We start from the raw sequence: 16,743 nt of genomic DNA, 5'->3' as shown, positions 1-16,743 counted from the left end.
ACCTGGATTGCAGCAGGGTTAGGTCCCAAAAACATGCGGACATCACATGCGTGGGCTCAGCCTCCACCCAGAGAGGCTGCGCTCTCCCTTCAGCCCCCGGTTTCATTGCACATCACATCCCCCTGCCCATTGCTGCTCTTTGCCATCACCACCACCAACCACCTCTGCCCTGTTGACTGAAGTCCCCTGAGCAAGTAATCCTTATTTAAAGTTATATTTTATTTTCCCCTCCAGATGCTTTTTTTTTCCCCTCCTTTCCCAGATGATCAGCCCATGCATGGGGAAAGCATGAGCTTCAGCTCTTCCGAGCATGCAGAGCAACAAGGCATCCAGGCAGCAATGACAGAGGCGGCGATACCCGTCGGTAAATGCCGCGCACCGCAGCAGAGCTTCCTAGGGATTAAAGGAGTCTTGGAAATGTCATTGCCCTGACCAAATGAGATAATTTGTATCTTCTGTCACCGGAATCAAATACTATTTTTTTCTTTTTGTAATTAACTTGCGACTGTGGGAAGGTGGGAGCATGGGGGTTGGGAAGGGAATTTTATGGGTAATCCAGCTGCAGTATGGAAATGATGGTTGGGTAATTGTGCTCTCTAAATGAACTTGACTCTATGGTTGGTGTCAGGTTTTGTTAAGTGCCCTGGGCCAATGGAGACTAATTAGGAATGCATTAAATATTAAAGCTCTCTGACACTGGGGCATTGACGGTGACAGAAGAAAAGAAATCCCGTAACCTAATCTGCACCCAACAGGAGTAATTTATGTTCCCTTCTTTTAACAAAGAAAAATCCAATTATTTAGCCTGCTGGAAAAAAAAAAAAAAAAGTATTTAAAGGAAAAGTTAATTTAGAGGGGGAAAAAGTATATATGGAAAAATAATACAGATGCTGTCAACAGAGGGTGTGAGTGGCAGTCCCCCTGCAGTTCTGGATTTGTTGATGGCTTTCATTTACAACCAGGGCCTGGGAGAGTATTGCCCTGAATCTCTGCTCACCATCACAGCAGCGGAGGGCAGGAGGGGAAGGTTGTGCCCTCCCTGCCCTGGGGCTCAGGCCGGCTGGGTACAAGGGGAGGGCAGCAGGGGGTGCCAGTGGCCGTGTGGAGAGGATTTGGGGTGTTTGTGCCTGGGTGAGGAGGATTTGGGGTGCTGGCATGTTGTCCCCATGCTGTAAGAAAGTGTACGTGCTGTAAGAAAGCATACATGCTGTAACGTGGGCATCTTCCAGAGGGCACTTCTATGGTGAGGCATGTACAGAGTGCACAGAAATTCCAGCAATTAAACTTTCTTCCCATCTCTCTACAAGAAAGCGTCCCTAAGAGCTCCACCTCCACACTTTGCTGTATCTACCAGTTTCCAGGGCAATTTTGTCTGACCTTTAGTTAAATGTCCTGCTCTACCAGGCAGCTCATTTCTGCTGGCCTGTCTACTTATGCAATCTAATCAAATCCAGAATGGAATATAATCAGCCTCATCTTGTAACAGCGACTTGCACAAATATCCATCTCCCTGTCTGCCGTCCTGTCTATACGTCTATCTAATCTCATCTGCCGGCCTGATCCTGTAGCTGGTATTTAGCAGTTGCCTACCATTGCCGCAGTGACATTTGGAAGGACCGGCTGGTCGGAAACCCCAGTACCTGAATCCTGGGTTCAGCACGGGGTTGGAAAGAGAAAGGTGGCCACGGCTGTGCTGCCTGACCTGAGGCTGCAGCCCCACAGCATGCTCAAGACGTGTTACTTGTGGCACCTGGGGACATGCTTTAGTGGGTAATATTGATGGTAGGAGGATGGTTGGACCAGACAACCTTGGAGGTCTTTTCCAACCTTAATTATTCTGCACGTGCATGCCCACAGACACACCTGGTGCCACCCTCTGGTCTTGTCTTCTTCCCCATGTCCAACCAAAATAAAAATAAAAATTTCCCCCGGTTTATGAGATTACCAGAAAACCATTCTATAAGGGAACTTGGTTGCCACGGGTTACCAGATGCTCATCTGCCACCGGTGCTAACTGCAGACATTATGGGGAGAGGCAAAAGGAGAGGCTGTGGTGGCCGTGCTCACCAGAGTGTTGCCTGCCTGGGCAACCCATGCTGGTGTACACGTAATAGCAAGGTGTGCTTTCCCTGGGGGGAGCCAGGAACCAACTTTTCCAGGGACCGGAGTTGCTTGTGCTGAGGTGAAGGGAGCCACTGGGCTTGGGAGCCTGTTAGCAGCATCTCTCTGCACGGCCAGGGCTGGCAGCAGGCTGGCACCAAACTCAAAGCTGTGCTGAGACTTCCTTTGCTCCAGGAGATTGGGGAGAGGCAGGTGCAGTACCCGAGGTGCTCAGGGAAAGGATTTCTGGGTTTCTGTTTTGGTGGTGGGATTACTCTGAAAGGGTCAAGGCATATGGAAAGGGCAAACAGCATGGATGATGCTTCCAGGTGGCAGTGGAGAAGAGAAGGGAACTTCACAGAGAGGTTTTCTGGGAAGAGGAACAGCAGGAGGAGCTGTAAAGAAACCCTGCCTTGTCAGCACAGGGAAGGAGAAGGGGAGGACTCAGAGAAAAGGGGATCACCTGGGGCTTTGCGATAGGCAAATACTCAATGCCTTCGCACCTTTCATTTGAGCATCTTTTAATGGTTTGCTATCCAAACAGCCTCCATGTCCTCAGAGGATCCCTGATGCTGAGCTGTGTCCCTCTCCTCTGGGCTGCTCTCCTTGCCCCCGGGAGCCGGTCAGCATCGCAGAGCTATGGACTGCTCCTTGCTCCCCTCATTGCTGTTACAAATCGACTCCTCTGTCCCTGCCTTCCGTGCTGTGGGTCCCCAGGTCGCTCTTTTCTTCCTGTTCTATCCCCGCCCTGGGAATCTCTGGGCCCCTTGGTCCTGCTGCAGTCTCAGTCTCTCCATCAGCACAGAGAGTACTTTGCTACTACAATAATGAGAGAAAAAGAAGCTAAAAACAATACTTTACATTTCAAATAACTCCTGACACATCCCTTGTCTTTTTCTAACAGAATGACAAGTGACTTTATCTTGAAAGGGAAGGCAGCCTCCTAGAGCTGTCTACATTGTCAAAAAAAATAATTTGTAAATTCTCTGATTACCTCTGTCACTGTTAGAGTTTTCCATCCTTTTTCATTTTCCTCTCCCGTTAAAGTCCCTTTATGTGACATTTCCCAAAGTGCTGCACTTACTTTGAATGTTTTCAGCCCAAAGAAAACTCCCTCTCATCTGAAGGTAGGAAGAAAAAAATTCATTCTGCCCAGAATGAATTAACACACTGCTTTTTCTCTCTCTCTGGTCCCTGTGTCTGAATCTTACATAGGATGTGAATTTAAAAAATAACTAGGTCTCTATGACTTTTTTTTTTTTTTTTAAAAAAAAAAGAATGTTAATGAGAGAGAAAGACAGACAGAGGCCCTGGAAGGAGGATTTGTTCAGTACAAGAATAACTAAAATATTTACTAATGAGAGGCAGAAGAGAAAGTAATTTAAAAGATTTAAAATAGTTGTGGGTTTTTTTTATTCATGCTAGTTTCTGTTTTCATTACATATTTCAATATTTGCCTACCTTTCCAGCAAAAGATTTACCTCAAGTGCATACAAATTATCTGGCATTTGGCTAAGGACAATATGTCTAATTATGGCTCTAAAGACCTGAAATATTTTTGACTTGAGCTAAAAGTCAAACTCAAAAAAAAAAAGGTGTAAAATTAATAATCCTTTTAAAATTCACTCCCATGATCGTTTTTGCACAGAATAACTCAATACAAAAGATTAAAACAATGGGAATGTGAGAGAGGGAAACAAGGGAAAGAGAGAAACATGGATTGTCCCGTGTTACACCCTGGCTCTAAGCAGAGTAACCTCCACCCCATGCCAACAATGAGCCTCAGACCCTGGCCATATGAAATAACTATTTACCTTCACAACTTTTTCTTCTTCTAAGCTTCTTCTCATCCTGAATAACTAATGAAACTAAGTTGATTTTCCCCCAGGGTGAGGAGGAGGAGGAGGAGGATAAGCAGGGCTCATGCACTCTGGCACTTGGTCCATGGTGCGCAGGGCAGCAGGATCCACCGTGGGGCAGGTGCTGAGCGCAGGTGGGCTTGTCTGGCTAAGACAGGAGGCATCACCAAATGAAGAGCAGATGGCTCCAGTCACCAGTTATTTACGTCTATAATCAGCCACAGGCTGTGATCTGAGACTTTGAAGAAATGGGTGATTGCTACGAAATCCCTTGCACCCTGGGGCTGGGCTACAGCAGCTGCCTTTGGCTCCTGAAGGACCTGCGGCGTACTCAAGAAATGTCTCAGGCACTTCTCTCCCACTCACGGAGCCAGTACGAACATCAAGGACAGTTTAGTCCTGTTATGTGGGAAAGCATTCAAGTCTGAGATAAATTCAGCCCTGTTATCCTCTCGTGTGGCTTTTTCCCCATCACCTTATTTCTCCTCTGGTTATTTCCCCAGCTTGCCCTCTTCTGATCTCACTACTTCTTCTTCTTTTATTTTTTAATTTTTTTTCCATTTCTTCTCCTTCCCTTTCCTTACATTACATCTTGTCAGGGCCACGCTCAGCCTGCTTTTAAGCTGGGTTAACATGATCAAGAGCAGCAAGGGTTCACTGCGCCGCAGCAGCTGCGGGAGCCGGACCGTGCACGTAATGCCGGGTGTGTGCAGTGCAGCAGGCTGCTGCTTTGGCAGCACGACGTGCCTCACTGCAGTGCCTCTTATCTGGCCTCCCAGAGCCCTATCGCTAAGCCTATCTGTCCTCAGAGGTAGGATCAACAGAGCAGACAGGAATATTTTATTTCCTGCTGGAAGCGTCAGGTAGGATAGGTATTTGCCAGACCACCTACGCATGTCTAGTCTATTTTTTTTATTATTTTTTAATGATAGCTGCTAAACTAATATTGTTAGTAAATGCAGGCCTGCAAGGATCTTGGTAAGTAAATGAGTTGCTAGATCTGTTAAAAAGATGCCAAAAGCACCTCGTGTCAATTCTTTTTAATGACACAGTATTACTAAAAAACAGCAAGAGTAAAGATAAAAAACTCTAGAATGGTTTCATCTACACAAAACTTGTGCTTTTCACTTTAAAAACGGTACATTATTTTTGTCTAAATAGCTCCAGACAGACAAATATAAGGATTCATGTTTCAGCTATTTAACAACAACCCCCAAAACCCATACAAACCCAGAAACGCTCAAGCCTAAACCTGAAGAAAATTATCTGCCTCGATGGGAAAGAATCTAATGAAATCCAATCAAATCTCAGCTGGAAGAACACAGAACGGTGGCTTTGGGCATAAATCAGAAATGGAATTAATTTTGTGCTTTATTACATGTCTTAAAAATAAAAAGAGGGCACCCTACGCCTGGGAGTGCTGAACGGATTGAAGTGATGTCCACAGACAGCCAGCTCCGGCATTCAGACGTACAGATGGGTTCGAAATCAGTACGTGCCCTCCTGGCGGAAGAAATGCCTGCAGCAGCACTGATGATAGTGAATTTTTTTGTCTTTTCTTTTGTCTTTACCATAACACACAGCATGGGAAGGCGATGCATAAGGGACCAGGTGAGAAGGGCGATAGGGAAGGGGATGTTTTGGGTATCCCTGGGGCCACTGAGTGCCGTGAAGATGAGGAGGAGCATTTTGGTAGGCACAGCTGAGAAACAAGTTTCACAGCTCAGAGCAATCCCAGAACGGGTCAGACTTTTTATCCGTGGACTTCTGGTGGAGACGCCAAAAACTCTGCAAAGTCAGGGATGGAGCCTGGGCACAGTTAAAATTTCCTGCTGGTTTTCATTAGTCAGAACTGTCTCTGTGCTTTGTTTGTTCTCAAACTAAATGGCGATGATCCCTTCTTTGTACCTGCCCAAAATTGCTCTAAACGTCACTTGTATGAGCCCACTGAGATCAATATGGGGGAAAAGAGTCCCACTCTAATTCCTGTTTTTGCTGGCTCCTCACTTTGTGTGACCATAAAAGGAAGAACAGAGTTAAAATTGGAATTTCTACCCCAGGTTTTTATCTCAGCTTGCAATGAAAATTTTAATTAGGCATTTATTATGGGCAAGAAAGTGTAAAATAAAATGTTCCAAAATGAAAGAATGCTTTATTCTGGGCATTTCCATTGCAATTATTTCCAAATAGGGAAAAAAAATCAAAATATTTTGCTTTGATATGACGAATTTCCCTGAACTTTTCCAGGTCATTTAAGTATTAAACACCTGTTTGTCCTCAGTGCTACATTCCTTGTGGGAGTTGTAGCAGAGCCAGCACATTGCAAAAATGAGGATAAAAGAATTCCAAAGAGCACATTCAAAAATATCCTGCAGCCCTGTAATGAGCCTGGTGCACCATGACTCAGAAGTGCAAGAGGAATTCCTCTCTGGAGAGCCTAGCTGATAAAGGAGGAGTGTCCAGCTCACAACTGTTATGCGTCAGTGTTTAGTGTTTCATACGTGAACTAGGTTTAGTATTTTGCTCCATTGTTTTCAAGGAAAAGATTTAGGAAATTACAATATTTGAGCTGTGTTCCTCTTTTAATCGGTCTTATTCTGGCAAAAGTTATGTATTTCACATTGATTTTTAGAATAAACAAACAAACCAGCAAATGCAAAATTTCTCTGTAAGAAACTGCATTTTCCATTGTGTATTGTCAAATCTTCCCAAAGGAAAGCGCCTGAGTAACTCAATAACACATAAAGAACTGAAGGTAAAGAAAAAGAAGCAAAGCCTGAATGCTATTTGGCCAGAGCCCAGAATTAGGGAAGGATTAAAAAGAGGAACATGGGGTGATGCAAACCCTCTTAAGCAAGGCCTAATGACTGAGGAATGACACGAAATGCAGAGGGTGTAGAGGAAGCCCTGGGATAAGCGGCACTGAAGGTGGCTGGGCTGGGGCTGGGGATGCTCCTGCTGGGCAGCTTCCGATTGTTATATTATTATTTGAAATTATTATTATATTAAATGGGGTTTAATATCCCCATTGCAACACATTGCCACATGGGGCAGAGACTAAGGACCATGCTCAGGCACATGTGTTCTCACTTCCCTCCTGCCTTTGAATTCTCCACATTTTTTATTTTAAATTAATTTTACAAGACAACGAAAAGATGCTGCCTTAGCTTTGTCCTTGTGAATGGCAGATCTTTCCTTGATTGAAGAAATATTTTTATAGCCTAAATGTGGAGGTTAAAGTAATTTTTTGTCAGGTAAAATACGTAGCAGTGGCCCACAGTCGATCTCCCCCTGTACCCTGCCCTCTGGCGGTGCCCTGCATCTCTCCCTGCTCTCACCTGCCCAGCAGGCCACAGCTGCTCTCTGACCACCTCACCGGCTCCCAGACAACCTCTTGGGTCAATGTTCCCACGAGCAGGTCCTGCAAACCCTACTGCCATGGGGTATCTCCAGTCCCAGCCCCAAAGCACTCCAAAACAAAAAGGCAAAGCTAGGAAAGGGAACAGCTGTGGTCTCGCCATTTGTAGGCAAGGGACAGAAGCACAAAGAGATTATTGACTGCAAATAAAGCTTTGCTCCCTGACCATGCATGGTCAGAAGTCCTGGGCCGCAGAAGGACTCTGCCCTTGTGGGATGAGATGTGAAGGACGAGGCCAATGTGTCACCAATGTGATATAACCGCCACGGAGCTGGAGCCCTCCAAATTGCTTCGGGCAAGATCCGAAGTCGTGACATCAGCCTCGTCACCTGCTTAGTCCGAGGCAGAGCAGGTGGAGGTAAGACCAAGGTTGTCACTTATCTCAGCAAGGAAGCGCTAAGCTGAGCTGCACAGACGTGTAACCCCGCTCTGCCTTTCTGCCAGCCTCTGATAGGCAAATCTTCCTGCTAAAGCTAACGTGTCAGTGGCATGGAGGAACACTGTTATCTTCTTATCAGGAGATAAGATGACAACCACAAATACATTGGCCTGAAAGACTCTGCTATCACCGGGGGTGAACATCAACGTGCTTCACAAATAATCTAATTTAGGTGAATAACAGAGGATTGAGTGTGGGAGGTAAAACTCAAAGCTCAGGTGTGAACAGGACAGAAATTTCGTACACAGATGCAGCACTGGAACAGCAAAAACATGCAAACCTTTTTCTCTATACGCACATCTGATGTGACAGAGACAGGGAGTGCCTAGGTCAGCACGCAGGTCCCTGTGCAATACATTAATCATAAATGGGGCATTAGTATTCAAAGTCCTCAGATCTCCCTGGAACACACAAACCCATCTCTCCTGCCATGGGTGGCTTGTTTCACCACATAATCCACACGTTCCCTGCTATAGTCACAGCAGGCATAACTTCCGCAGGGACTTTTCAGTGTCAACATATTTTGGACTGTGATTTCTCTGAGACAGAGAGTTTTCTTTTTTCTGTCTTTGTGTATCTCCAGGTAGGCGCTGGGGGGGGCTTTTAGAAGCACCACGTAATGAGTAACTGCAGTCAGTCACTCCTCCATCCCTCCCTCTCCCTGGAGCATTCAGTGTCCTTGTGCCTCTACCCAGACACATTGAAAAGAACAATTTTTCTTGTGACAAGTAAGGCAAGAAGTGTGAGTTTGTGTCTGACAGGTTCAGGGAGAAGCTCGCAATGAGGCAATTAGACAAGGAAAGTGCTGATTAGAAGCACTGTCACCCATAGCAAGGCAAGAAACAAATTTTAAGTAGCAGGAGGAAATGGGAGGGGGGGGATGAAAAATAGAGAAAGTGAAGCATTCAGTAAAGCAGCAAGTTGTAATAAAAAGTTTTGTGACTGACAAGGTTTGATCTTAGGCTCGAGGGTTGGCCTCATCCAACCTGGTCCTGAACACCTCCAGAGATGGGGCATCCAAGGCCTCTCTGGGCAACCTGTGCCAGTGCCTCACCACCCTCTGAAGGAAGAATTTCCTCCTAACCTTTCATCTAAATCTCCCCTCTTTATTTTAAAACCATTCCCCCTTGTCCTGTCATTATCTGATTGAGCAAAGAGTCCTTGTCCCCTTCGAGTACTGAAAGGCTGCAATGAGGTCCCCCAGAGCTCTGTAGGCCAAACAGCCCCAGCTCTGTCAGCCTGTCTTTGTAGGACAGTTGCTCCAGCCCCTTGATCATCTTCGTGGCTTCCTCTGAACCTGCTCTAACAGTCCCACACCCTTCTTGTGCTGGGGGCCCCACACCTGGACTCAGTTCTCCAAGTGAGGCCTCACGAGGGGGACAATCCCCTCCCTCCCCTGCTGCCCACCCCTCTGGTGACGCAGCCCATTTGTTTGAAAATCACAAAAAAAGGTGCTTTGTTCAAAGCCACTCCATGTCTACTGGGCTGCCCTGGGTGGGCAGAAGGAAGGCCGTGTCCCCCCTGTCCCCAAAGCCATCAGTGCACTGCAAGAAATCAGCGGAGGGCAGAGATTCGCCGCCAAGGGAGGGCAGGCTGCTGGAGCATGCAGGTGGCCCCGCTCCAGACGTGCTCATTTCCAGGAGGGCTTTTCAAAAGTGTTCCTGCACACCCTGTAATTCACCCTGAGCTGATGAACGGGGAGGGAGGGAAGGAAATAGCACAGACCGAGCCCGCACCGAATCGCTCTTTTTAAAACATGTATTCTCCACTTTAGTCTTTCCGGTGATTTTATGCAGCATCAAATGGCTATAACGTGAGCTCCAGCGAGTGTCCAAAGGACTGTGGGCCACCCAGATCAGATGTATGTATAACTGGCTCTGCTTCATAGAGTGGTGACAACAGGCAGTAAAACGTTAACAACAACACGGTAATAATAACATTATAAAATGCATTCATCTCCAGGACTATCACAGGGCTGGAGAGCCTGCCTACAGCAGATTTCAGCAGCAGCTTGCTCCGGGAGCAGGGCTCTCCAAGCTCCCTGGAAGGAGGTGCCTGGGAAAGTGGCTGCTGCATGGGGCTGGTGACCTGTGGCGGGACATAAAGCAACCCGCCAGGGAAAAGGCACTATGCAGACCAGGTAGAAGGAAATACAGCATTTAACTTGCTGTACATTGCACAGCTTTTTGTGCTTTTGTTATGAAATGTCCCCAGCTGTTGCTAACTACACACACCAAGCTGAAGGCACGCCACCCAAAACTGACCATTACGGGGGAGCCCAGGGCTTGTGGAGATGCCCAAGCAGCAAACAGCAACACGTGGCTGCTGTTTGAGGACAGGAAGGGAGAAAGTGCTCTGCCTTTTATGGAATTAAGGTGAACAGACTGTAATTACCCAAATATTTATGGGTTCTCTTTATTGTATGAGTCACTGAGGACTTCTGAGGGGGCAGACAATTTCCATTTTGTTTAGGGCAGAAATATCCCTGGAGACCAGGCTGATCTATGGAGCTGCCATATCAAACCCTCCTAGGAAAGGAAAAAAAAAGATAATGCATTTATTAGTCAGCTCACATTGGGCTGTTCTGTGTAGAAAAGGAAAGAACTCAACTGAAAAATGCTTTTGAAACCACAATTCCATAAGCATCTGTCTCATTTCAAGTACGGCTGGGGCCTTTCTGTCTCCTGAAAGGGAAGGAGAGGGTGAATTCAAATGATCTGCAGCACCGGAGTGCTGAAGGGGAGAAAAAGTCATTTCCAAGCAGCACAGCATCCCTGCAGACAGTGACCAGGCAGGAATAAGCTCCTCCAGGAGCCGCGCGTTCCCCAGCGCCCAGGTCCCTCCCCTGACGCGTTGTGCGGCCACCCCTCTACTCTCCCTGCGGCTGAGATCACAGCTGCGTGGCACAACCAGAGGAGAAACATCATCAGTCTTGGCCATTGGCAAAATGGAGAAAGACGGGGGAAGGAGGAGGTGGGTAAGCGGCGTTAGTCCCCATCAACCTCCTGCTGTGCTCCCCGTAACTGCCAGGTTCCTCAGGACTCCCCGACCCATACGGGGCTGAGGAGCTCTGGGGGGTCCCGGTGTTGGCAGAGCAGGAGGAGGTTGGGCACAGGGGCTGGAAATGCTCCTTCCCACACTGCCATCCCTCCCCAGCCCCTGGCATGACAGGCACAAGGTGAGAGGTGCTGACCCCAGCATGCAGCAGGGCTCTGGGCATCACAGCTCCCTGGTCTGTAAGCCGATGAAGGAGGCAGTCATGAAGGATGCAGAGAGCAGGCAGGAGCAGGGGTGGAAACCACCCTGAGCATTCGTCTTGGCCCTTGGGGGTCACCTTGGGGTCACCGCAACAGCCTGGAGGCCTTGGCCAACACAGGGCTCTCCGACCTGCCTCTGCTGACAGTGGAGCATCCCCAGGCCAACGCAGGGACTGCCGAGGCTGGAAGAGGGGAGGATGGCACCCACAGTGCCAGCACAGCCCTGCGGGGTGGGCACCGGAGGCTGGTGGCGCTGAATCTGAAGATCAACATGAGAGGGAAATGGAGAATAAAGAGCAGTAAATGAGCTGGATTAGAGGAGCTGTTTTACATAGCCCTTCATTTAATCCTTTGCTTTCCTTTCATTGTTTAATTGGTTTAGCTCTTGTACTTTTAATGCTGCAGGCAGAGAGAGCCAACCTCCTCTTTTCCTTCCCTTTTTGTGCCTTTCCTTTCCTCTCTTTGCATCACACGATCAAATCCCATTTCTCTCTTTCTCCCTCCATTTCTGTCCCTATCCCTTGTTCTCCTTCTCTCCTCCAGCTTCTTTCTCTCTCTCTTCAGGCCCCTTATTACTCAAGCAGCTTTTGTTAACGCTGTCAACTGCATCAGCGTGTAAGTGAAATTGTACTGTAAGTGAAGTTAAAAGTATTTCTATGGTGGGATATTTAATCATTTGAATCCTTGATAGGAGCAGCTCTTTTTATTTTCACTAGCTATAAATCCAGGCTCTATCTAATCTCTGATCTCGACGAGGAGAGAATTAACCAACTGAGTGTGTGACTAGAAAGGAGAAGGCTGGAGAGAAGGGACCACTTTATCTGAGCGTGGAGTGGAGCAGCATAGGAATAAGGCAAGGAGCCATTCCCGGCTCCCTGCCATTCTTCTCTTTGCCTTTCCCCAAATCTTGCTTTGTTCCCCCTCCCCAGACACTCCAGCAGATTGAAAATGCCTTTTCCATTTGCAGCCCTTTCTTTTCCCCCTCCTGCGATTAGCCCAGCCTGTGACACAGGCAGGAGATTTGTTTCAGGCCACAGAGCTCAGGCTCCAGAGCCAGGAACCTCAGCTCGCCTCCAGCTGGCCCCAGGTGTGGATAGTAGCTGTGGGCTAAACACTACTTCAAGGAAACCACAGCCAGTTTGGGATCTCGAGGTGGCCTTCCCTAGTCTGCTACAGGAGCAGGCTGTAAGAATGGAGCCACTTCTTCCTCTCCTTATCACCCCGGTCTGCTTAGGGCAGGTAAGAGCCTCACACACTGCCATTGCTCCAGACCACAGTGCCAAGTGCCTTTCTGCAAGCTTGCTGCCAAGATCCCTCTTCTCTCTGCTGCTACAAGTTAAGTCTTTGTCATGTGAAGCACTGGATGAAGGTACCAGACTCAAATCGAAGCATCATTCCTCCTTCAGCCTCGTTTCACATCCAGACACATAGGACGTAGACAGCCCTGCGGCTTATTCCCTTCTCCATGGTTCTGCTGCTTGCAGCCAGCCCCTCTCCATCAGCTCAGGAGTATAATAGAGAGCTGATCCAAAGTGTTTGGGCTGATTTGGGACTTGTGTTTTTCCTCTCAGAATAGGCTGATTTGGTGAAAGCGAATCATTCTGCTGAGATGAGTTAATTGAGATGAGGCCCCTGACAGATCGCGGTCATCTATGGAAACTTTCCTGCTAGGTTACAGGGAGAGAGGAAAATGAGAGATCTGTAAGCGAGGGAGCCTGCTTGGAGGGAGTGGAGCTCACTGCCAAGACTGTGTGGAGATCTGGTGGAAGAACAGAGCATTTCCTTCCAGACAGTGCTGAGACAGGGCCACCAGGAGAAGGTGTCAGCCACCAGTGCAGATCAAGGCAGGGACGAGTCCGTGGGGATCAGGCTGAGAAGCCGCTATTGGTTTTCCATACGTTGCTTAACTCTTGCCAACATTTTAAGCTCTTCCTAAACCCCACAGCCCCAGAGCCCTAGGCAGGGAGCTGCAGTCTGATTACACAGAGCATATTGGTATTAATATTTACCTTGAGCATTTGTCTGAAGGATGAAAAGTGCTACAGGCACTTTACATCGGGGATGCAGCTCCTTGCAAGAAATAGCCAGGCTACTTCTTCCACTTCCCATGTATCAGCTCTTCTCCTTTATTCCTGTGGCCTGCTTGTTTGCAAAGTCACCACAGGAATAGGACTTGCCAAAGAAACAGAGCAACTTCACTGACTGGAGGGTCAGGTCCTCCCCCCTCCTGGCTTTCAGGAGGTGCTGGGAGCTGTGCACGCTGCCGGGCAGTGCTCTGTGAAAGTGGGCGATCCATCACTGTCAGCAAGCGGCGGGGGAGGAAGCAAGGGGGATGCCGAGTTTGCACAGAGTACTCATTGCACAGTGAGATTCACACAGCTGTTCTGCTCCCAATGTAAATACGGACAGCCCCATTCATCACTGGCCTTACTTCCTCAGCACACGTCCAGGGGAGAGGGATGATTTAGTGCCTGCAGCTGGAATGATCACTATGTTTCTCTAAAACAGCAGCATTTAAAAACCGGGAATGTTTTGCATATGTGTTTCGTGATGCTGGGGAGAAGGGAGGAGGTGATGTCTGGAGCTGTGAGCTGCAGAAGAGCTGAGGTTTCACAGGGCATCATTAGCCTTCTCTCCTCTCACACCCTGCGTTCAGGGGGATCTGCACGATGGTGGCACTGGGGGTCTTTGCTCACGGGGCAGGGCAGGACAGGTGAGATGAACCAGGAGAACCTAAAGGTGCAACCTCAGTCATGGGAGGGTCCTTCATGCCCGAGGAGTGAGAGACAAGGTCCCACAAAGTGAGCTGGGTGAGCAATGGTGGACACACACCTTCATCACCAGCCTTGCAGACTTGCCCTCTGGTTTCTCCCTGTCAATGAAGCACCGCTGGGCTCCACCTCAGTCATGGGGTTTCATTTTCCTTTGAGAGCAGAGATGTCATCGCCCTGAGATGGGAACAGGGAACCTGGTTAAGGCGTAGACAGGGTCTGGGTGTCGGCTGCAGGGAGGCAGGGAGCTCAGGGCTGGGTGGAGGTGGTGCAGGGATGGTGGACACCTTCCTTGGGTGATAGAGAAGGGCCACCCGAGGAGCTGTCACCACAGAGCTGTGTCCTCTGAGCTCCAAGAAGCTGGAAATGCTGGGGCCTGACTCCATGGGGTTCTTGGATAGGAACCAAGGAAGGCTTTTCTCCATCTCCAGGCTTCTCCTGTCCCTTGTCACCTCACCAGAGAGTCAGCCAGGTGGCTGCAGCCTCCCGACCGACCATGTCCTATAACCACGAACAGCAGATGGAGGGAAGGGGAAAGGGGCAGCCCTTATCTCCCCCTCCAGCAGCTCAGACGTACTCCTGCCATACCTGGCCAGCAGTGCTGCGGCTCGCCGTCCCTGCCGACGCCTGGCTTTCACTTTTGTCCATCTTGCAGGCATGCTTCCGTGCCGGGTGTGTGGTTTGCTCAGTCTGTGCTAATTACGCCCTTGACATATGCAGCAGAACTGCTTGTGTCTATAACAGCACGGAGGTGAAGGAGGTTAATTAACTCGGAGGAAGGAAGCTGAGTGTCCCTACATAACACCCCCTTCCATATGCATTAGTTTTGAAGCCTGAAGACACTGTTTAACCAAACACAGCCCACGACTTACTAACTTTCTTGTTTTCCTCCCTCTCTTCCCCGTGTTACCAACGCTGAGGAGATGGATGGGGCTGAAGCTAATGAAAAGCTCGCAGGAACAACTGCCTCTCCTGGGAAGATACAGCCTCACTCACGAGTGATCAGCCTTTTCCCACATGGTGCAGGCACCAGGCTGCAGAGATCAATGCCCTGGCATGCTCATCTGGCTGCTTTGGCTGACAGTGACCCTGACTGCACCCCCTGTGATGGGAATTGCTGCACGAGGCCCCTGTCCCTCAACTTCAGCCTGGGTTCCTCCTCTCCACTGCTCCCAGCCTGTCTCAGCATCCTCTAGTGTCATCCTTTCGCCTGTGCCTCTCGCAGACCTCCCACATTCTCTGTGGAGCTGCTGGCATGGAGCAAACCCGTCCCCGCAGGCGATCACAGTGCAGAGCCGCTGCCCACCCCAGCCCCAGCACACTGCGGGCAGCTTTCAACAGCGGAGTCCTTCCCAGATATACATCACTTAGGGGATTCCCACAGCCAAACGGGACCTGATGGGGTACAAAAAAACCTCAGCTGCATCTCAGAGGCATCATCTCTGCCCTGTGGTGCGCTCACAGGCATAAACATAACATGGAGCAAGCCGCGCGTGAATTTCTCGGAGACTCCATCCAAGAAGTGGCATGGCCTGGCAGAGTGGCGACTGCCTGGCAGGCAGGCCCCTGACTTGTTTTCTGCTAACAAATGACCTTGAAGGACTCGCTGTCCTTCTTCCTCCTCGCCCTTCTCCACGCCCCCCCACCAGCACACCTTATCTATTATGGTTGTAAATCCTTTGCAGCCAGCCCGCTGTCTCTCTGTTTGCACAGCACCTTGTGCAGCGGGTCTTACAGGTGCTGCTGGAATATCAACAGCAATACAGCTTTAATTATAAACCCTGCCGGGAGATGGACAGCACAAGCATAGAGGTTTGTGTCTCAATCAAGAGACTCCACAGGGGCCACCTTCTCGGTCCAGCCCTGTTTTAGTACCTCTATCGGGCGGCTGGTAAGAGAGGCAAGTTATGCTCTTCTCCTTCCACTGTCAGTAATTATAGGTCTCCCAGGAAAACCGGCCTTGGAGTGGAAATTTTATAAAGGTTTTAAAAGATTTTATTTGGTTCCTGTGCAATTATTAGTTTAACAAGGCACTTTGCTCACCTTCTTCACTAGAACTGTTATTGATCACACTGCAAAAGGAAAACCTAGCAAAAATTTATATATAGAGAAGCACACTGTCTTTCCCTATATCGATAATAGATACACCAGCATAGATTTATATATAGTCACTGAAAACACCTTGAATGTGTGCACAGATATGCCTAGCTGTATATATATGTGCACGTATACACACGTCCCATGGGTGGGAGAAGCTAATAGGTATCGATAACACAGATGTGTCTGTTCTCTCGCGATGTATTCATCGTATTCACTGACGGCAATGGAGTAACATGGTCTGAGAGTCTGGGATCAAAGGTACCTGCAGCCACCAGACAGGCCCTGTCTGAATCAACAGGTATTGCTGGTTTTGGTCCTGTTCGTAGTTTCAGCCACCTCTGCCCCCCTCAAAAAAAGGCTCGAGTGACACAGAATGGGGTTAGGTCTGGAGCCCTGCAGAATGGAAGACTCACCTTTGTGGCCAGAGGCTGTTGTGAGCCCAGGAGCAGGGAGCAGAGAGCAGTGCTGCAGAGATTCAGAGGGTGAGGTGTCTGAAATCTTCCAGTGACAAGTGTCACGCACAGAAATTATTAGTATTCCTTTTCATTTGCAAATTTTGCTGCGGCTCGTGATCTGGAATTTGATCAGAAAGCATTTTGGAGCAAGGGTTTGGCTCAAGCCATCGGGATCATGAAAACAACTGTAAACATCTGACCCCCTTCTAAAACCCTCCTCACCCTAGCTGCAAGGTCCTGCTCTGATTCCCTAACCTGAGCTGTCCCTTTCGTGTGTCCCCATCCAGCAAGAGCCTGCCTGGTGCTCCCAGCGCCGTCTCTTTCCCCTCTGGATGGCAGCCTGG

Source organism: Cygnus atratus, chromosome 19, assembly GCF_013377495.2.
Source record: "Cygnus atratus isolate AKBS03 ecotype Queensland, Australia chromosome 19, CAtr_DNAZoo_HiC_assembly, whole genome shotgun sequence".
NCBI lineage: Eukaryota > Metazoa > Chordata > Aves > Anseriformes > Anatidae > Cygnus > Cygnus atratus.
This window is presented reverse-complemented; position numbering follows the sequence as displayed.